The following is a 23057-nucleotide window of genomic DNA, read 5'->3' on the forward strand; positions in this document are numbered from 1 at the left end:
TATAAATAGAGATGTAACCTAGACCTAAAATATCATTGAATAAAACTTCTAGCGCCGCCTAGGCACCGAGGACGTAAGCACATTGCCGAACCTCGTAAAATTCTCGTGTTCTTTCGTTTTCTTTACCCGTTTTCGTCAACAACCCCCAAATCAGTGTAAAAGAATGGGGACCATTTTTTTATCATTAAGAACTGAATTTTCTCAGTAAAAAAAAGAGCCGATTATTTCTCAAGCAAAAGGTATTCTAGCTTTTCTTTCGTTCTTTATATATTTGCTAAATTATTACAATGTAAAAAATATAGTTAAATTCATTGTTTAGTTCGTTTTTATGCAAATTTTACGATAAAAAATAAATAAGATTAGGGATTTCGGTTTACCTTGTTGCCGTTGGGTTCGTCGGGGTAGTAGCGTCGTCGAGAAGAAGGTAGACTAGTAGGTTGCTTTGGGGTCGAAAGGCCACCGCGTATGGTGGTCCGAAAGGCCACCGCGTATGGTGGTCGGTCCTTGGCTTGTTTCTCAGGCGATAAGAGAATGGCATGTGAAGGGGTTCGTTGTGGTATTCCCATGTCGTAAACCATCGAGTGTGGCCGAGGTGATGTCGGCTCCGGCTCACCGGAGCCTTGTCTCATTGGGGGCTGTCACCGTAAGAGCGAATAGACCAGGGGAAGGTGAATGAATGTTTAGGTTTAATTTTCGGGCAGACTGAAATTGAGGAGAAGAAATATAATATATTTAGGGATTTTTGGCAAACCACGTTAAGGTCCCTGGACCTTTAGTCTATTGTTTTACATTTAGGTCACCAAATCATAGTATAATCACCCCAAGGTCACTAGTTTATGGGTAAATTGCGTTTTGGGTCCTTGTGTTTAGTATAGGTAGCTTTTTGGACATTTGGTTGTGAGGAAATCTCTCTTAGGTCCCCCAATGTTTGCCGTGCTTTAGCATTTTGGTCATTGAACCTCCCTTTTCTAATTTATTGCATTTTTATCATTATGTTTTATTTTATTTTAATTTAGTCACTGTTTTATTTTGCCATTTATTCAAAATTGATCACTTATTCTTGTTTTATTTTATTTTAGTCACTTGATGTATTCTGTTTTATTATTTATTCTTGAATTTTGTGTTGTATTTTTAATTTATGCACTTCAGTCACTATTTATTTATGATTCGACTACTACTATTTTATTTTATGCATTTTAGTTACTATTTTTTTATTTCTTATTTGGCTATTGTTATTTTATTGTATGCATTAGTCATTTTTTATTTATGATTCGGCTACTATTTTTTTATCTTATTACATTTTGGTCTCTTATGTTTCAGCAATTTAATTCTAGTCCTTTAATAATTGCACTCTAGTTTCTGTTTATTTTATTTTAGTCCCATAAATCTATATATGCATGTTTCATATTTTTTATCACATTGAATGCCTTATTTTGTTATCTTGCATTTTGGTCATTATGTTATTTATGATTCTATTTTATTTAAGCACTTATACTCGTGTGATACTTATTTTTTGGCCTTTTCTTTTTATTGTGTTTATATTTTTACCATTCAAGGATCGTAACTTAAATTTATATTTGAATTCTTAGATTTTCACTATTAGAGACAATTTATAATCGGTGGGTACTAATTTTGGGCGTTGTGGGGGAGTGCTTATTCTTCCCCACACGTAATCGATCCCTGAACCCCTTTTTTATTACAAAAAAGAATGAATATCTGGTTACACGTAGATTGGTGCATTTTTTAAAATGACGTTTTCTTAAAAACTATTTTGAAAGGCAGTTTATGGGTATTCGACCTACCTAACGAAAAGGTCGATGACGACTCCTCACATTTCAAAACCTTTTCAAAGAAAACCCAAAGTCGTACTAAGTTTTTCCCCGCCCGGACGAAAAACGGTGTCGACAGCTTGGCAACTCTATTGGGGAAATTGGAGGGTTAAACCCTAAATCAATTATATATTTATCTCTATAGTTGGAAATTAAGAATTCAATTTTATTTAATTCATGATTCTTTGGATTTCTTTCATTTCTTTCATTTCTTTCAATTCTTTTATTCTTTTTTATTTTATTTTATTTTATATCCTTGTATATTAATATTTGTATTTGATTGATTTTCAGATATTGAAATTGTAGATTCATTTTAGCTCGATTTTAGTGTGGTTGCTTGTCAAAGTTTGAGAATTTCTCCTCACACACGACATTTACATTACATAACATAAGCTCTATACTTGATCTCTTTCCCCTTTAAGTGAGAGTGAAAACGACGTCTTCGTGAGAATTTATTCTCCGTGTTAGACCTAGCAAGTAGCTTCCGGGGTTCATATGTCCTATGTCTTCGTGAGAATTTATTCTCCATGTCAGGCATAGGGAAATGTGCCTTCTCAAATTGAACTGATCCACTTAAGCCTATAATGAGTGAAGATTGAAGGCCTAGCTCGCCCAAGGGGGAACCGACAAGGACAATTCGAGTACCTTTACTCCTAGAACAGAAACTCTGCATATAATAAACCGTAGAAACCCATTCGATCTAAGACCATGCTGAAACTCTATCCATAGGTACCCAAATTAGTTCACATAAAGGAGAAATTATCTCTAACCTTTTTTCTTTTAATTTATTCGATAGTTTCTTTTTGAATAATTACATGTGAACTAGAAATTACGCAGTTAGGGTTTTAATTTCCTTTGTGTGTTTTATTCATTGTATTTTATGGTTCATTTACTAGTTGAATTTAATATTTTCATATTTCACTAACATAGATTTCCTCTATTTGATTATTATTTTTGCTAACATCTTTTCCTCGTCCTATTGCTTTGTTGGTGCATAAACATGTTGTTAATACTTGAGTTATTTATCAAAATTAGAAGGCTTTTAAAATGACAATGCCACACGAAGGGGTAGATATTTTTTATCCGCTTTGACATGTTGGGACGTTGTGAGTTCTTTGAAAGTTGTTCTAGGATAATTACCTTGGAATTAACACATGTTTCATACATATCATGTCATAGAATGTATTGATTCCTGAGTTAATAGTCACACTAGAAGGCTTTCAATATGACAATGTCACTCGAAGATGTAAAATAAAAATGCAAAAACACATCAATGGTCTAGAAGGGTGCTCAAGGAAACAGCTGAATAGGTACATCAAGCTGGAATACATGTCAGAACCGTCTTTCGGTTGGGTCTGAAATTGGGCTTCGACTTAAAATAATTGGTTAGAGTCACCATCGATCATTTTTAAACATTTAGGTGGATCGAACACCGTCTTACCTGATCTGCGTTACCAGAAATATGTCGGGCTCGAGAGTCAGTTACAGTCAAGGAAGGATTAGCACCCTTGAACTGCCCTTTAGGTACCAATTAATTTGTCGGTTGTCTTTAATTGTGAAAATTAGAATTAAAATTTAAAAATTCGATTCAAATTACTTACCTTTGATTGGTTGAATTTTTTTCTAAAAAAGCCGAAAATGTTAGATAAGAAATAATAAATAAATATTAAATAAATTAAGGAAAAAATAAAAATAAATAAAAAATAGAAAATAGAAAAAGAAAAAAAAATAATTGAAAACAATTGCAAAATTAATCAAACATGAAGAAGGAAGCAAAACACAAATCATATCCATCTAAAAGTCAATAAAAATGCGTAACAGTGACCTGATTAAACCGTAACCAGTCCCGCTCTGACGAATCATAGTGCGCCAATGCTGGGTGAGTGTGTTTCAAGTAAGTTATCATGACGAGGAAGACGTTGACAATGAGCAATGGAACACCATAAACGCAAATAACCCAAGCCAACCCTTTAGCCAAGACGAGATAGTACAGCCTGTAGGCGATAGCGAGGACACCGACATCGGATACATAGATTTACAACCGTTCGCGACCGTTATAGAAGGGGCCGTAAGGATTGTAGTGGCATGCAAATCCATCATAAGGCCTGCCTGCTACGTTGAACATCAAGTAAAGAGGCCAGCCGAGGGTGGGTTGAATTGTGACTGAGAAGAATCGACCTAGTGTATCGTTGAGGTACTTCGCCCGCCATTTAATGGAGCTACGTTTCTTCGGGACAACACTTCATCGCGTTCAAGGGAACTGCTGTTGGAATGGTGACCACGGTGGTTGTATTTCCATCAGAAATACGGGATGAGGAGGGCCGAGTGAAGGATGAGACCGACGGTATGATCGAACCATTGGTAGTCGCTATAAGCGTGGTGGCTGCGATTTTAGAACCAAACTTTGATCTATTTAGGTTCGATGTTAGAGAGGATAGGGCACTCACGAATGAGCTGTTGGCGACGCATAGAGCTTGGCTTGGGTCACTTATGGTAGATGTACTCCAAAGCTTCAACTTGCTTGGGCATGTACCGCACGTACTTCCCGTTGTCCATTGTTATCTTGGTCCCTTCTTTGCAGGCTGAGCTCACCACCATCATCGCGTCATTTTACTCAACTTTGAAGACATAAAGATCAACAACTATACCTCAAAAATCCATCTAAAAAAGTCCTTACTGACGTGTCCTCTTTAGAAACAAAGGAGTATATTTTTACGAGGAAACCTCTGAAACATGTTCCAAACAAAAGATGAAGAACAACTGTGTTTAGTTGGCTGTTGGGAAGTGAATTTTTGGTATCTCCCCCTTTGGGTTTTCTTTGTTCTGCTTTTTAAAGGAGAAATGAAGAAGAGAAAGAGAGAGAGAGAGAGAGAGATCGTAAAGGAAGAATGAAAAGTTAGTGGAGTAGGTGGGTGATTAGAGGTGGGGTAGTGGTTTAGTGATTTAGCTGCCACTCTTTGCACATTTTTGTGTTAACAAGAATAGGGAAAAGATAAAAAAGACAACAAGTTTTTGTCTGAATCTCTTTGGTTGGAGACTTGATAGTGTTTGTCGTGACACTAAGTCGATCCATTGGGCACGATATCCTTCTTCGTGAAGTTGAAATCGTGGATGACTCCTTTGTTGTGAAGTTAAGTTGAACTCAAAGTATTGGGAAGTAGCTCCTGGATTGTCTTCTAGCCCAATATACTTTGGTGGTGAAGCTAAAATTTGACCTGAATGAATCAAGTTTTTTATTGTTGTGTCACAGATGACTGCTTCGTCGTGAAGTTAAGTCAATCTTTTGGGTACGATATCCTTCGTTGTGAAGTTGAAATCGTAGGTTTGATGACAGAAAACTCTTCTCGCCTTTGAGTTATGCTGCAAATGATGTGCCTCGGAGCTGAGCGTAGTCGAACTCGAAGGTCTTTGTGTTTTAAGAGAAAAAATTTCAAAGGTTTTTTTTTTCAAGAGAAACGACTTCAAAGGTTTTGTTTTTGTGTTTCAATAGAAACGCTTTCAAAGATTTTTTTGTGTTTCAAGAGAAACTTTATCCAGGGATGCAAAATTTTGTTTTAAGAGAAACATATTCAGAGATCGTTGTTTCAAGAGAAACTGTCTCAAGAGAGACAAAACTTTGTTTCAAGGGAAACTATCTAAAGAGAGATAAAATTTGTTTCAAGAGAAACTATCTCAAGAGAGACAAAACTTGGTTTCAAGGGAAACTGTCTCAAGAGAGACAAAATTTGTTTCAAGAGAAACTGTCTCAAGAGAGACAAAAGTTAGTTCCAAAAGAAACTGTCTCAAAGGAGACAAAATTTGTTTCAAGGGAAACAAATTTAAAGATTTTGTTTCAAGGGAAACTGTCTCAAGAGAGACAAAAATTGTTTCAAGGGAAACTGTCTCAAGAGAGACAAAACTTTGTTTTGACGGAAACTATATCAAGAGAGACAAAATTTGTTTCAAGAGAAATTGTCTCAAGAGAGACAAAACTTAGTTCCAAAAGAAACTGTCTCAAGGAAGACGAAATTTGTTTCAAGGAAAATATATTCAAAGATTTTGTTTCAAGGGAAACTGTCTCAAGAGAGACAAAATTTGTTTAAAGGGAAACTGTCTCAAGAGAGACAAAACTTAGTTCCAAAAGAAATTGTCTCAAGGGAGACGAAATTTGTTTAATGTAAAACATATTCAAAGATTTCTTTTCAAGGAAACTGTCTCAAGAGAGACAAAATTTGTTTCAAGGGAAACTATCTCAATAAAGACAAAATTTGTTTCAATTGAAACTGTCTCAAGAGAGACGAAGTCTTATGTTTCGAGGGAAACTATCTCAAGCGAGATAAAATCTTCTTTAAAAATAGTCTTGAGTGAAATGAAATGCATTATTTCGAGTGAAAACGATCTCAAGCGAGACAAATCTTATTTTAAGAAAAACAATCTTGAGTGAAATAAATCTTCTTTCGAGTAAAACAGTCTCAAGTGAGACAAAGTCTGTTTTAAGAAAAGCAATCTCAAGTTAGATAAATCATCTGAATTAAATGAGACTGTCTCAACCGAGACAAAATTTATATTGGAAATGTTGAATATGAAGATGAATGTCGATCTTTCAATATGTCAAGTTGGTTGAAGTGTAGCTTCTTGCTGCTAAGTTAAGCAATCACCATCAACCTTTAAAGGTGCTTTTGAATCGAGTATCCTTAGTCTTGAAGTCGAAACTTGACTCTAAAAGCACCAAAAATTATGTATGTGATAAATGTGATGCTCTTAAGTATGTCTAACATGAATTAGGATGGAGCCTCATTTTTGTCTGTTGATCTGGTCCTTAGGATCGATCGTGCCCCATTTGCTTCACGAGCTTTGGCTTTACAGACCTTTTCATGTTTGAGACTGTTCTGTTTGAAAATGTTTTTCCTTTTTTCTTGTTTTAGGAGGGAAATGATAAAAAATGATGTACAATATTGTTTGCAATTGAATCAAATTATAAACATGAGTTCAAAGAATATCAAAAGAATCAATAGCTCTTTTAATGCTTTCAGAGTTACATCTCTTTGACAAATGTTCAAATGGATAAGTTGGCTTTAGGTTGGCCTCTTTTCTAAGGTTTCAGTAACCCAAAATGTCATTTTTTTGAAATATTAGCAACATGCTTTTTTGGTTTGGCATTTTAATTGGGTGCGGACAAAATGACGCAACTAGCATGATAAATTACTAGATCTTTTATTTCGGTCCTATGAAATCTTCCATTTGTTCAAGTTTTGTAAGCACCTCTAACAAAGGTAGTGTAGAAATATCGGTCTAAAAATGAAATTCTTGAGCGCTCATGTGAATTTGACTATAATAGGTGTTCATTAACTCCCTTAGTCCATCATTACCGAAAATTTCTTGCTTAGATAAATTTGATTTAACTTGTCGTTATCTGGCTAGCTGAATCCATAAAGCCGGGGCATTTAACCAATTGCTTTAGAGGGACAACTTAATATTATATTCACTTTTATCAAGTTAACTGAAGGGTTCATCTCATCACAGAGTCTTCGGCCTGACAAAAGCAGTGGAGCAAACATCGAATTGCCAAGTGTCCGAGCAATGTCATGGTTTGAATGCAATCTATTCATAAAGCCAAGGCTTTCGAGTTTCCTCTGTAACCAATTGCCTTATTGGAATAGCTCAGCTTTACGGATTCAATTTCTTAAGATTGTCAAGAAGAACCTGTTATAGTCTAGGTGTTTTTGAAAGTCAAGGAATCTCATCTTTAAAGTTCAATTTCCAAACAACTGACTTAAATTAGATTCACCTACTTGACTATTCCATCTGTGAAAATCATTATCATCACTGAACGTCTTAAACAAAAAGTATAAAAATATCATATGCAAAAGATGCCCCATGTTGTCCGCACCTATGCATATCTAAATACCAAGCCTCTTGTTTATACCCTGATAAGAGGAGAAGGCTATATCAGTTCTTGTAAGAGAAGGATATGGTGTTTGAGTGTATATTCTAGGTAAGGTCAAAGTCCTTTGTTTTAATCGTGTTACTTTGTCAAAGATCGGTAACTTTGAATCATTTACAGAGTTTTTTAATTCCGCTGATATTCAAAGAATTTCAAGTTGTAAATTCGATTCAATGCTCAGTGTATATTCATTGAAATATCCTCATAAAAAGAAATATGTTAAAGTTCAAAAGCATGTTTCAAAAATAAATATGAGAAAGTTAAAAAAACAAGTCCAAACAGGATGTTGCAAAATGGAATAAAGCCTCATTAGGATGCCCCGAGAATGTTGAAGATTAGGGCATTCATCTGCACTTGCTCCCCATTTTTCAACCGTTTCACTTGCCGGGGCTCCTTTTGATGTACTCTCAGATGAACAAATTTCTGCTTCATAAGTGTCATTTCTTGAGGTGGTACCTCCAGTATTTGTGCCTTTTGATGAGACATGCTTCTGTTAGTTGATGCGAATGTAAAGAAATGAAAATAACAAAATACAAAATATGTTTAAATGCATGATGCATGCAATGTTCGAGGCATTGATCCAAAAAATATTTATGTTATTATAAATAATCCTTATTTGGGACAAAAGTGTTACGTCTGAAGAGACAAACATTTTGATGGTATAGATCCCGAACAGCCTCTGACAAATTGATTCGTCTTCCGTCTTTTTTTTGTCATTGGTTGAATATCCTGTCAAACTGTTCCGGCTCCTTTGGCTAAACTGTGCAAGTGATGAGCTTCTTGCTCCAAAAAAATAACTGCATCTCCGGCTTTAATTCTCTGCTGAGCTTGTTCCTAAAGAAAACGTCATTGGAGCCCTCCATTTATAGGAGCTATCCGAAGCTTGCTTCTTGAATTCGTCAATAATGGTCTCCAACTTGGCTAGGGTTTCACCATCTTGTTCTTGTTGTTTTTGAAGGGATCCTCCAGGTCAGTAACATTTTCCTCGTCTTGCCCCTGCAACCTTTGCCCCTGAGTATTCTTTGACCATGGTTGGACTTCTAAGATTTTCATCTTTGTATTATAACCCCTTTGTCCATTAATACAGATTATTCATGTTTAACAAACACGTTTTTGGTGGATCAACACCTCTTTTAAATGATGCAAATGATGAAAACAAAATAAAAGAGAACAAAAATAAAAAAGAGTTAGTGAGGTAAATCAAAACAAAAATGAAAATGAAAAATCCTACCCCATATGATATCTACCCCACATGCTTATTATTTCTACCCGGACATGATCTTTATCCCGCATGCTAATTTTAAACAAATCATAACCTCATATTTGTCCAGTTCGCATGCTTTGAACAGAAAGTAAAGCAAGAAATAATTCAGGCATCCTAGGTTTTGAAATGAGGTTTTGGAGTGGGCTCTAATTCTCCATGGTCTCCTGGTTTTGGTTCTAAAAACGGTACTCGAGTTGTCCTTGCTGGTGCCCCCTTGGGCTTGCCAGACCCTTAGTCCTAAGCCTATTACAAGCTTGTGTGGGCTAAGTTAAACTCGAGAGGACACATTCCCTTATGTCTGTGCGGTGAATAAATTCACATGACGACATAAGATATATGAATCCCGAAGGCTACTTGCTAGGCCTGTGCGCCGAATAAATTCACACGAAGGCATCGCTTTCACCCCCACTTAAATAGGGTTTAGAGCTCGGGTATAGAGCCAAAGATGAAAGTTTTTCAAATCTGAAATCATTGAAAGAAAATATCAGTACAAATATTTATTTAAAAAAATAATCAAAGGTAAATAATTGGAATCGAATAAATAAATTAAAATTAAAATTTACCATTTTCGCATAAAAAGACAACCGAAAATTAATTTCGGCCTCACTCACTTACCTGTCCCAGTAGAGTCGCCAAGCTGTCGGAACCGTCTTTCGGTTGGGTCCGGAATTGGCCTTTGACTTGAAATAATAAGTTAGAGTCGTCACCGATCATTTTTAAACATTTAGGTGGATCGAACACCGTCTTACCTGATCTGCGTTACCAGAAATGTGTCAGGCTCGGGAGTCGGTTACAGTCAAGGAAGAATTAGCACCCTTGAATTGCCCTTTAGGTACCAATTAATTTGTCGATTGTCTTTAATTGCGAAAATTAAAATTTAAAAATTCGATTCAAATTACTTACTTTGATTGGTTGAATTTTTTTTAAAAAAAACCAAAAATGTTAGATAAGAAATAATAAATAAATATTAAATAAATTAAGGGAAAAATAAAATTAAATAAAATAGAAAAATAGAAAAAAAAATAATTGAAATTGCAAAATTAATCGAACATGAAGAAGGAAGCAAAACAAAAATCATATCCGTCTAAAAGTCAATAAAAATGTGTAATAGTGACCTGATTAAACCTTAAACAAAAAATGGCATGAATATTATAATGAACCTATGGTATTGACTAGGTTTCAAAAGGAAACTACAAAATAACAGTTCAAAAGCTTCATAAAGATAACTTCAAAATAGTTAAGTAGTTCGTCCATGTGGCAGCATAAGTTTTCAACACAAAATCAAAAAGTGAATCAGCAGAATCCAAGTTATCATAAAATTCCCCGGGTTTATTCCGACAAAAATGCCATACCAAAGATCGCCCGTGATGAATGAAGTAGCTCTCTCTACCGCACCAAGAAATACACCAGGGGCAAGTGTTGGAGGCAAAGGATGGAATATTTTTTGATTTGGGTAATCCAAGTCAACTGCAACATGGCGATTCGTTGCTCGTTGATGCATGCGCACTCCAGTTTAGTTAGTGGAATTAGTGGTAGTAGTTTCAGATGCACCATTGGCAGCAAAAATTCCACTACCAGTCATCTCTTTAATTTTGTAACCAGAGCAAGGCTTCCTTCTTTCCTTTTTGAACCACCATCGCTCCCGGCAACCCGACATTCGAGTCCACCGTGAATTTCGATGTGTGATGAACCCTTTCGGCTTTAACTTTTGCCTTCTTCGACCAGTCCTTCAACACTTCTCCTTTGCTTTTCCTTGCAGTAATTTCTATGCCCATCTAGCTCACCAAGTTAGTTGGAATCAAATCCTCCTCAGTACCATGCAAACAGAAAATCAAATGAGATATATATATATATATATATATATTAGTCGATTGGAACAAATGGGTATAAGAACCCCAATCAAATTGTAAACAGGGGTCCCTCTTCCCTTCAATTTTACAGAAGCAAGCAATAAAATACCAAAAATTTCCTATGGAAGAACCATCAATTTTCTGGCAGTAACATTTTCTTATTTCCTTTTTACATTCCATTGGCATCATATAAATAAAAAAGTAGAGAAGAGGGATTAGTTCTTTCACCAGTTTTTTTGTTTCTTCTCAAGAATAGAAATTGGCTCCATGGCAATTGCTTTGAACTGGCGAGAAAGTGTTACAAACTCGGGATCTTGTTCCACTTGCTCCATCTCAGCCTTAGTCATCTCAAGTGGAGATATCTTCGCAGTGCAGTAAGGTCCTCGTGTGCTAAGTTCCTCTATATTGAATCTGCATAAACCTTCCCTCTTGGCTCCCTGATCTTTCTCCTCTTCATGGTTCGAAGATGGCAGAAGATGTGAAGAGTAGAAGCCTCCATTGCGTGGTAATGCGGCATCGTCAAAAACCAATGGTGTGATACGTGAGTGCCGGTTATGTTATGGAATACCTTGTTCAGTATCCCGTAATTACGGTCAACGGTTGCCAGCGTACCCCGTAACCAGTCCCGCTCTGACGAATCATAGTGCGACAATGTTGGGTGAGTGTGTTTCAAGTAAGTTATCATGACAAGGAAGGCGTTGACAATGAGCAATGGAACACCATAAACGCAAATAACCCAAGCCAACCCTTTAGCCAAGATGAGATGGTACAGCCTGTAGGCGACAGCGAGGACACCGACATCGGATACATAGATTTGCAGCCGTTCGCGGTCGTTATAGAAGGGGCCGTAAGGATTGTAGTGGTATGCAAATCCATCATAAGGCCTGACTGCTACGTTGAACATCAAGTAAAGAGGCCAGCCAAGGGTGGGTTGAATTGTGACTGAGAAGAATCGACCTAGTTTATCGTTGAGGTACTTCGCCCGCCATTTAATGGAGCTATGTTTCTTCGGGACAACACTTCGTCGCGTTCAAGGGAACTGGTGTTGGAATGGTGACAACGGTGGCTTTATTTCCATCAGAAATACGGGATGAGGAGGGCCGAGTGAAGGATGAGACCGACGGTATCATCGACCCATCGGTAGTCGCTGTAAGCGTGGTGGCTGGGATTTTAGAACCAAACTTTGATCTGTTTAGGTTTGATGTTGGAGAGGATAGGGCACTCACGAATGAGCTGTTGGCGACGCATAGATCTTGGCTTGGGGCACTTATGGTAGACGTACTCCAAAGCTTCAACTTGCTCGGGCGTGTACCGCACGTACTTCCCGTTGTCCATTGTTATCTTGGTCCCTTCTTTGCAGGCTGAGCTCACCGCCATCATCGCATTATTTTACTCAACTTTGAAGACACAAAGATCAACAGCTACACCTCAAAAATCCATCTAAAAAAGTCCTTACTGACATGTACTCTTTAGAAACGAAGGAGGATATTTGTACGACGAAACCTCTGAAACATGTTCTAAACAAAAGATGAAGAACAAATTTTTTAGTTGGCTGTTGAGAAGTGATTTTTTGGTATCTCCCCCTTTGGGTTTTCTTTGTTCTGCTTTTTAAGGGAGAAATGAATGAGAGAAACAGAGAGAGAGAGAGAGATTGATCGTATAGGAAGAATGAAAAGGTAGTGTAGTAGGTGGGTGATTAGAGGTGGGGTAGTGGTGTAATACGTGGGGTTTAGTGGGTTGGTAGATTATGTTTCCTATTTTTAGGGGTTATATGTGGGCCCTGCAAAATAAAAAATAAATAATAATAATAATAATAAATAAATAAATAAATATTATAATATATTGTTTTTGTAGACCCGGATAAAAACGGGTGTCTACAATACATGAAGCTCAAATGATGCAGTAAAACAAACTTTTCAAGGGTGCTACGACGATGTTGATACAACTAGCCAAAAAGAAATAATATGTTTGAAGTCATCAAGAAACATTGATAGCCAACACGAGACAATGGATGATGACAATCACATATGGTCGCTCAACAAATGCATTTATGGAAAAGAAGTCGAAGCTTTGGAATTTTCCATCAAGCCAAGGGTAAAAGAAGATTGTTTCCTTGTATTTTCGATCAAAATTGAAGAAGTCGAGCAATATGACGTGATTTTTAGTTTCCATCTGCCTCAGTGTATTGAAGCATTGTTTGTTCTTTGGAAGTTGTTTTATGACAATTAATTTGGGATCAATTCCTTTTTAGCATTTACATTTTGTATTTTGCATTCCCATTTTTGCATCTTTGCATTTGCATGAGCATCTTTGCATTAGCATCCATATATCGTACATTGCATGATATACATTGCATCTCAACGTGCATTAATCATAGATTCTGGGATTAACCAGCGGAATCTTTTGAGGTAAATTGAAGTCACCCCTTCGTACTTAAAAAAGAATTGAGAAATAAAAACGTGATATTAGCACCGTCTGAAGTTTGAGGCATGTCATTGAGATATGTGGGGCATCGAAGAGTAGGGTCCAGAGTTTGTTTGACCCAGGGGTATTGAATTTTAAAGTGTCATGAGACATTTTAATGCCGATCAAGAAAAAGTTCTTTCATTCATCGTGAAACCATATTGTATTATCATTGTCTTGGTTGAATTTGTTTTTGTTCTTTCTTTGTATACTAAATAAATATTGTGTTGATTAAATTTATGTCGTTTCTCAAGGTTATGAGCAATAAATCAAGTTTTAATCTCACAATTCTTTGAATAAAAAATGAATTAAAAGTTATTTTACTACTTCATTAATTATATGCTTTTTACAAGGGGCAATATTATACTTTTCATACCCCATCCAAAGCCGAAAGAACCACTGTTGGGTTCCGTACCCGAAATAAAATGCACTTACTCCCAAAAGACCGAACATTGACATCACTTTCCTTTGAAACAATAAAGTCAAGCCCTTATCCCCGAGACACCAAATCCTATACTTTTACCTTCCCAGACAGAAATAACATTTCCATAACATTACCTTTTTTTAGAATTATGACTTTAAAATCACACATTTCTCTTCCTAGACACGAAACTAACATTCATTTCCTAACCTCAATTAATCCTGGGGGCATAACAAGAACCATTACTGCAAGAAAGACAATATGGTGTGTTACAAATTAAGTTTTTGCAAGAGAAATAAAATAATCGGGGCATACTATGAACAAATGGAAGAAGAAAAAATGAAATGAATCATTGAAATAATTTTATCATGCATTAATTATATTGTTTTCATGTAAATAAGGTTAATCCTGAATACTCATCCCTTTGGGGATACATATTTTACAAAGACTTCCATGTATGAGATGATGAACGACTTTGTTTTATTTATCCTTTCAAATATATGTATATATATATATCCCTTGTTGTCCCCTTTTGATCCTATAATTTTTTTCTCTTATGATTAACCCTAATCAAGGATCACCCTCCACACTGGGGGCAAAGTGAAGGACATTTGTTCGCATGAGTGAAGATCATCAATCCAGATTTTTCTACAGAAGCAAGTCATGATGGAATAATGTGAGAAATAACAAGATATCGCGAGGTAGACTAAATACGAAGCATTCGAAGATCAAATCTTGTTGACGACACATAGAGAAATAAGAAAAGATATGGCAAAAAAAGACATAAAATATAGAAAAAAGGAAACAAAAAAAGGAAAAAAGGAAAAAAAAAGAAAAAAAAAAAAAAAAAAGAAAAAAAAGAAAAAAAAAAAGAGAAGAAAGAAGAAAGAAAACCGATCAAATACTTCAAGATGGACGGTTCAAAGATTTAGAATCAATTCACCCGAAAATCATGAAACACCAAAGGAAAATAAAAAGAGAATAAAAAACACACAAGCAGATTCAAATCGAGCAAGAAAAGATTGAAGACAACAGAATGAATTGATCCTTGGTTCAATAACCCTTAAACACTTATTTGAGCCTATTTATCCTTTTCTTTCATAACCATGAGCCCTAGCCTACGTTACATGCCTGAAAAGACCCTTCTAATCATAAATGGATTTCTAAGTGGAGAAACTATCTTCAGATTTCATTCCGCTCCTCAGGGTTAATTTGCAAAATTAGTTTTCTAAAATTTTTAATGCATGATAGAGAAAAAAATAAAATAAAAATAAAAGAGGGTTCAAGACGTAAAATTTTAGATGATGTCTTGAAACCAAAGGAGAATTCGAGTTGAAAACCTGAAAAGATGGCTCGAACACGAATTGTCAATCACTGCATAGAAGATGGTCTTATACATTTTGATAAAGCATTACACAGTACAAAGGCGCTCACGAGGACTGAGAACCATTAAAAATTTCCAGAAGAGAAGCATGATGGTTGCTTTATCAGGTCAATAAACACCATAACCGAGGACGCAAAAAGCCAACCTGAAACCTATTACCTCCCCAGATTAACTTGAAACACATTACCTTCCCAAGTCAGCCTAAGCTTTATATCAACATTAATCTTTATAATTTGCAAATGTATATAATTTTTGAAGGATTAAAAGGAAATTTGACTTATTTGATATTCAGTGAACTCTTGTTTTACAATTTGTTTTGATTGTAAGCCGGAAGAAAATGACAACATTTTTTAATTTTATTCAACATTTTTTCACATTTCTAAAATAAAAGAAAGAAGAGAAACATTTTCAAACAGGACAATCTCAAGTGAAAAAGGTCATTGAAGTTGGTGAGGCTCATTCTGTCTCTATCTAAGAAAAAGAGCTAACGATAACAGAACAATGAAGTGTTTCTTGAAAGCAAATAGTCAGAGAGATCATAAGGACTAGAGGACAGAACTTCTAACACTTCATTGTGATGTTTTCAAGAGGCAAATGACCACCTTAGTTGAAGACAACTTATATCCCATCTCATAAAAAATGAAAGACAGTTATGATCACTTCTTAAGTATCTATCTGGTTGTGGCATCATGAAGAGGATCCCTCAAGCTATTCGTTAGCATTACTGATTAGCGATACAAGAGCAAGACCATTCGAGATTAAGATTTTGGCACGAAGAGAGCCACGAGTACCCACATTGGGGAATTACCTAAACCAGATGTCATTAAGATCATAAGATTCAAACCAAACAGACATGGTGAACGACCCCGTCGCTTGGAGTGCCAGGGTTGAAAGATGAACAAAAAAAGAGATTACCTTGAGTTGAACCATTCATGTTGCAGTTAACCAATGACTCTTGAGAAATAATTTTGATTGAAAAATCGAGTCAAAGATGTGTAAGGTTCCCAGTCATCTACCTGATTGCAACGAGATTTTAAGGAGGAAGCACTTCTTCTAGAATCATGTTGAAGAAGCAAGACAAAAGATAAAAGATGGGATGGACATAATTGTTCTGGGTGATTAGTTTGATCATGCTGATGTTGGGGGAAGACTCCATACAAGAGTGATCAAGTGAATGGAGACTGAGATCTTTATTTTGAAGTCAAAAGAGGGTTACTGATAAACATTTCTACATATAACAGAGTCATGAATCATATGTAGATACATATTACATTCACATTTCATGCATCAAAGCATATCTTTACAGATTTTTCAAGAAAAGAAGAAAAGGAAAATTCAAAACTCAAACCTTGAATGAAGGGAATTATATTCCAAATGATAGAACCTCAAGAATTGAGGAACTCAATCCAAGAATAATCATTATTTTGATGTGGGGCACGTTACCCAAACAACATGATATTTTCAAAGCAATTTTAAAAGAATCTAAGCCTAATTTTCAAATGAGTTTTTAGAAATTAAGCCTGATTTTCAGGGGTTTCTTGATGATGATTTTCAATGAGTTTTTAAAAGGTAGTTAAGCCTAATTTTTAGGGGTTCCTTGACAACTAAGAAACTAAGCTTGATTTTCAAGGGTTTTTTTGATTAATAAGTCCTTCGGGTCATCAGTAAGTCTTTCAAGCATGATGCTTAAATCCTTCGGGTCATCTATAAGTCTTTCGAGCAAGATGATAAGTCATTCGGGCCATCCATAAGACCTTCAAGCAGTATGTTTTCAAATGAGTTCTAGAAACTAAGCCTGATTTTTAGGGGTTTCTTGATGATTATCTCCAAAGAGTTTTTAAAAGGAAGCTAAGCCTAATTTTTAGGGTTCATTGACAACTAAGAAACTAAGCTTGATTTTCAAAGGTTTCTTGATGAGTAAGTCCTTCGGGAAATCAGTAAGTCTTTCGAGCATGATGCTTAAATCCTTCGGGCCATCTATAAGTCTTTCGAGCAAGATGATAAGTTCTTCGGGCCATCCATAAGACCTTCAGGCAGAATGCTTTCAAATGAGTTTTTAGAAACTAAGCCTAGTTTTTAGGGGTTTCTTGATGATTATCTCCAAAGAGTTTTTAAAAGGAAGCTAAGCCTAATTTTTAGGGGTTCCTTGACAATTAAGAAACTAAGCTTGATTTTTAAGGGTTTCTTGATGAGTAAGTCCTTTGGGCCATCAATAAGTCTTTCGAGCATGATGCTTAAATCCTTCGGGTCACCTATAAGTCTTTCGAGTAAGATGATAAGTCCTTCGGACTATCCATAAACCTTCGAGCAGGATGTTTTCAAATGACTTTTTAAAAACTAGGCCTAATTTTCAGGGGTTTCTTGATGATTATCTCCAAAGAATTTTTAAAGGAAGTTAAGCCTAATTTTTAGGGATTCCTTGATGACAACTAAAAATGAAAGATTTGTATAAACTGAGCTTGATTTTTAGGGGTTTCTTGATGTTTTTAAATGAATTTTTGAAAGAAGCTAAGCCTAATTTTAGGGGTTTCTTGATAACTATAAGTGGATCTTTTTGAAAAAATAATTACTGGGGAAAGATCCTCCCATTCACAAGTCAAGAATTGCAAGAATACATTCAGGTATGGCAGATAAAGAAGACAATCAAACCAGGAAAAGAATGAAGATTACTCTAGCAATGAAGATTGTTCTTGCAACAATTTCCAACAGACCAAGAAAAATTGCATTCATACATGAATTAGCATCTTTGCATCATACATTTTATCATTTCATACACATGATAAATTTTGATTTCCCTGTCATGAGGATTCCTGTAAAGTTTATTTTGAAAAACTATTTTGTTATTCTTAGGATCATTTTTTCTAGAGAATTGTTTGAGTCCTTTTTAGGACCATTTTTCTGGGATGTCGCATGTGTCTTTCTTAAGATTTTTCTCTAGATGCATTTTCAATTATGCCTTTATTCCAACTTGACTTTTCTAGGTCACTTCAATGAGAATGAGCAGTGTCGTTTCTAGGATGGACCCCACAAAGATAAAAATTCAGTAATTTGCAATATTAGGGAATTCAAAGAGCCAACAAAGATTTCATTTCACGACTTCAACAGAGAATCGATCCATATTTTTCACCATTTAAAGAAATGGATCTCAGCAAAATTCAAGGACTTTTATGTCATTACCTTCAGGTACTTCAAACACAATTATTACTGACACATGATAATCTTTTGTAGGTTTAAAAATCTTCAAAGAGAGGGTAAACCAATCAACATTTCCAATGGAGAGTTCATATTGAGAATAACTCATCTACAGAGGGAGAAGAAGTTCATAACGAGAAGAGTTTGTTCGACCTATTACTCAATTACAACATTTCGAATTAGTGACACTTCACTTGAGGGATTGACATTTCAAATGGAGAGTTCATAATGAGAAGAACTCATCCTACAGAGGGAGAAGAAGTTCATAATGAGAAGAGCTTGTTCGACCTATCACTCGATTCACGTTTCGAATCAGTGATGCCTCGCTTAAGGGATTAACATTTCAAATGGAGAGTTCATAATGAGAAGAACTCGTCCGACAGAGGGAGAAGAAGTTCATAATGAGAAGAGCTTGTTCGACCTATCGCTCGATTCATGACATTTAAAATCAGTAACACCTCACTCGAGGGATCAACATTTCCAGTGGAGAGTTCATAATGAGAAGAACTCATCCAATGAGGGAGAAGAAGTTCATAATGAGGAGAACTTTTTCAACCTTAGCTCGTTTCTATCACATAAAAAGTTGGAACAACACCAATACTTGGCTCATCCATCGCATATGGAGTTGGATTAGCATCATCAACATTGTCATTCTTGCTCGATTCCATCACAGAAAGAGGTGGATCATTGTTTCCAATAGAAGAGTTCATAATGAGAAGAACTTGTCTAAACAGAAAAGTGAAAGAGCTCAGAGATATCAGATGACTAAATTGGATAAAATTGGTGCTTTATGTCTTCGCTCCATTCCTGTTTCACAACAATGAGCGAAGAGGGACAGCTGTAATCACCTATTTTATCCCAAATCAAGTAACCCATATCTTTCTGCCACCAACTTACCTGTTGTAACAACCATCTTGTGCCCATGCCTCCAACATCCCCGACTGAGAAGCTCATACCCTACTTCTCCAACACATCCACCTACTACAAATATTGTTTTTACATATGTAATGGGTTATAAAAACCCCAAATCAGTATAAAAGAAGGGGACCATTTTTTATCAATAAGAACTGAATTTTCTCAGTAAAAAAAGAGCCGATTATTTCTCAAGCAAAAGGTATTCTAGATTTTTTCGTTCTTGATATATTTGCTAAATTATTAGAATGTAAAAAATATAGTTAAATTCGTAGTTTAGATTGTTGTTTATGTAAATTTTACGAAAAAAAAATAAATAAGATTAGGGATTTCAGTTCACCTTGCTGCCGTTGGGTTTGTCGGGGTAGTAGCATCGTCAGGAAGAAGGTAGACTAGTAGGTTGTTTTGGGGTCGAAGGGCCACCGCATATGGTGGTCGGTCATTGGCTTGTTTCTCGGGCGATGAGAAAATGGCATGAGAAGGGGTCCATTGTGGTATTTCCATGTCGTAAACCACTGCCGGAGTGGAGTGGCCACCCATATAAGGTGGCCAAGGTGATGCCGGCTTCGGCTCACCGGAGCGTCGACTCTTTGGGGGTTGCCACCGTATGAGCGAAGAGACCAGGGGAAGGTGAAGGAATATTTAGGTTTAATTTTCGGGCAGATTGAAATTGGGGAGAAGAAATAGAATATATTTAGGGTTTTTAGGTAAATCACGTTAAGGTCCCTAGACTTTTAGCGTGTTTTTTACGTTTAGGTCACCAAATAATGGTATAATCACCCCTAGGTCCTTGAACCTTAGGAATTTATTTGTATCATGGTCACTAGTTTATGGGTAAATTACAGTTTGGGTTAATGTATTTAGTATAGGTAGCTTTTTGGGCATTTGTTTGTGGGGAAATCTCTCTTAGGTCCCCCAATGTTTGTTGTGTTTTAGCATTTTGGTCATTGAACCTCCCTTTTCTAATTTATTACATTTTTATCATTCTGTTTTGTTTTATTTTAATTTAGTCACTATTTTATTTTGCCATTTATTCAAACTTGATCACTTATTCTTGTTTTATTTTTATTTTAGTCACTTGATGTATTCTGTTTTATTATTTATTCATGAATTTTGTGATGTATTTTTAATTTAAACATTTCAGTCACTTTTTATTTCTGATTTGGCTACAACTATTTTATTTTATACATTTTAGTCACTATTTTTTATTTCTGATTTGGCTACTGTTATTTTATTTTATTCATTAGTCATTATTTTTTATTTATGGTTTGGCTACTATTTTTTTGTCTTATTACATTTGGTCTCTTATTTTCAACAATTTAATTCCAGTCCTTTAATTTATGCACTCTAGTTTCTGTTTATTTTATATTAGTCCCATAAATCTGTATATGCATGTTTCATATTTTTATCACATTGAATGCATTATTTTGCTATCTTGCATTTTGGTCCTTATGTTATTTATGATTTTATTTTATTTAAGCACTCATATTCGTGTGATACTTATTTGTGGGCCTTTTCTTTTTATTGTGTTTATATTTTACCATTCAAGTTTAAACTTTCATCACCTAGCATGATTAATATAATTTGGATTAATTGGTTTAATTTTTATTTGGTCAAATCAAATTATTTTAATATCGAATTCTTGGGAGAAATTATTATATTCTTTTCATTTCAATTGGAAAGAGAAATATTCGTCCTAAATTATTTTAGGGATTATTTTCTCTACGATTTGAAATATTAGAATATTTTCTATTTCTCCTTAGAATTTCTCGTTAAATAAAAATTGTATGGTTGAATTTGGAATAATAGGATCGTAACTTAAATTTATATTCGATTCCTAAATTTTCACTATTAGAGACCATTTATAATCGGTGGGGTACTAATTTTGGGCGTTGTGGGGGTGCTTATCCTTCCCCACACGTAATCGATCCCTAAACCCCCCTTTTTTATTACAAAAAAAAGAATGAATCTTTGGTTACACGTAGATTGGTGCATCTTTTAAAATGATATTTTCTTAAAAACTTTTTTAAAAGGCAGTTTGTGGGTATTCGACCTACCTAACCAAAAAGTTTGATGGCGACTCCTCACATTTCAAAATCTTTTCAAAGAAAAACCCAAAGTCGTACTAAGTTTTTCCCCGCCCGGACAAAAAATGGTGTCAACACTGTTCGAATACAAACTCATGTTGGGCATCTTCATATGTCCTTCTTGTCAACTATTCGTTTCTATCATCAATATCTTTCAAAGCTATTGGATCAATTTTATCACGTAACTTGAATCGTTGAATCAATGCTCGATTGTATTTGACATACGCGAAATCATTTAGCCTAAGATTGTGGGAGCCTATTTCTCTTTTTGGTGTGAATATGTGAAACAATGATTTTTTTCAGTTTATAATTATCAGAAGATGAAGAACTTATCATTTCTAAATAAATAAATTTAGTTAACGACAATGACTCACATGTTCAAAAGTGCTCCAATTTCTTTCACATCCTGATGCACTACATGTAAGGATAAAAGATTTTATGACAAATTGTTGTAAAGTAGTTGTTGAAGAACCATAACATGCCCACCATTCAACTGCAACATAAAAATATCATATATCAATAATTTGTATATATTACTAACCATAATTTAAAGAATTATTATGAAAGCAGTAAGCATTTAACTATAACATGCCCACCATTCACCTTATTTAAATGTGTAAGCCTTATCCAAAGTGAAGGCTATTAATAAATAATATAAATGAAATTCTTATTATGACAGCAGTAAACAATGCACTCAACTTTTAGAAAATCCAGCAGCAGTAACCAGTGCTACTAATGCACTCAAACATTATCCAAATGTCGATTATTCATATATTGCTTCATCAATATTCATTATATTGTGTCGCTTTAAATTTCCTATGTCTAACAGCCAATGGATTCCCAAACAGTCCATATATTTGTTTGTATGTAGCGAGCTCTTCCATATTTTTATCTTGCTTGTCAAGTGCAGGGACTAACTTTAGGATACATTCATACAAACCATTTATCACTTTTTCACATTGTTCAAGTTGAGGATTATCATAGAAGTACTCCGAATTAAGAAAATGGTCCGCATCATATAAAAGACGATGTAGCTGGCATTCACATCTCTTATCTATCATTTTAAAGACTTCAGAGTACTTGTATTCATTTCCATTAAATGAAGCTACAATAGCTTTTTTAGCACGATCCATAATCTCATATATGTATAACAAGGCAGGTGTTTTTTTCTCCATGAACTTTTCTCAGTGCATGAACTAAAGGACCACTTAACTTCAATGCATATACAATACCATTCCAAAATGAAGGCATCAAAATAGTATCAACAACTCTTTTCCCCTGGTTCCTTGAACCATTTCCTATCTCAAGTTATCTTATTGTTTGTGTATTGATGAAAGTGTGATAAAGGCGGTAGCAAAACTTGTCTTCACTGAATTCCTCTGTTTGTTGAATTGTCTCATCATATTCAAAAGACCTGAGCGTTGATAAAAGAAACTATTAATCTGAACCACCCTCTTCATGACTTTATCGATAATAGGAATTGCTTCAATATCTTCAAGAATTAGATCAATATTGCACAAGAAGTCCGATACAAATGTGGATACTTTGCCATCAAGAGTGTACCTGTAGCTACAAAGTTGCTCCCATTATCTGTAATAATTTGCACAACATTGTCTACTTCATCCACAATTCTACTTAGCAATTCAAATAACTTATCTCCAGTCTTTGAATAGCTTGATGCATCAACGAAACTCGAGGAACATGCTTTCTTTTGAACAATTAACTAAATAGT

The 23057-nt window shown here is 35.2% G+C and overlaps 2 pseudogenes; both read right to left on the reverse strand.

Moving 5' to 3' along the window:
* Positions 1-3630: 3630 nt before the first annotated feature.
* LOC120116619 lies at positions 3631-10791 on the reverse strand (annotated as a pseudogene).
* Positions 10792-11266: 475 nt separating this feature from the next.
* On the reverse strand, positions 11267-12243 carry LOC120116620 (annotated as a pseudogene).
* Positions 12244-23057: the final 10814 nt, after the last annotated feature.

Source organism: Hibiscus syriacus, unplaced genomic scaffold, assembly GCF_006381635.1.
Source record: "Hibiscus syriacus cultivar Baekdansim isolate YM2019G1 unplaced genomic scaffold, ASM638163v2 tig00110299_pilon, whole genome shotgun sequence".
Classification (NCBI taxonomy): Eukaryota; Viridiplantae; Streptophyta; class Magnoliopsida; order Malvales; family Malvaceae; genus Hibiscus; species Hibiscus syriacus.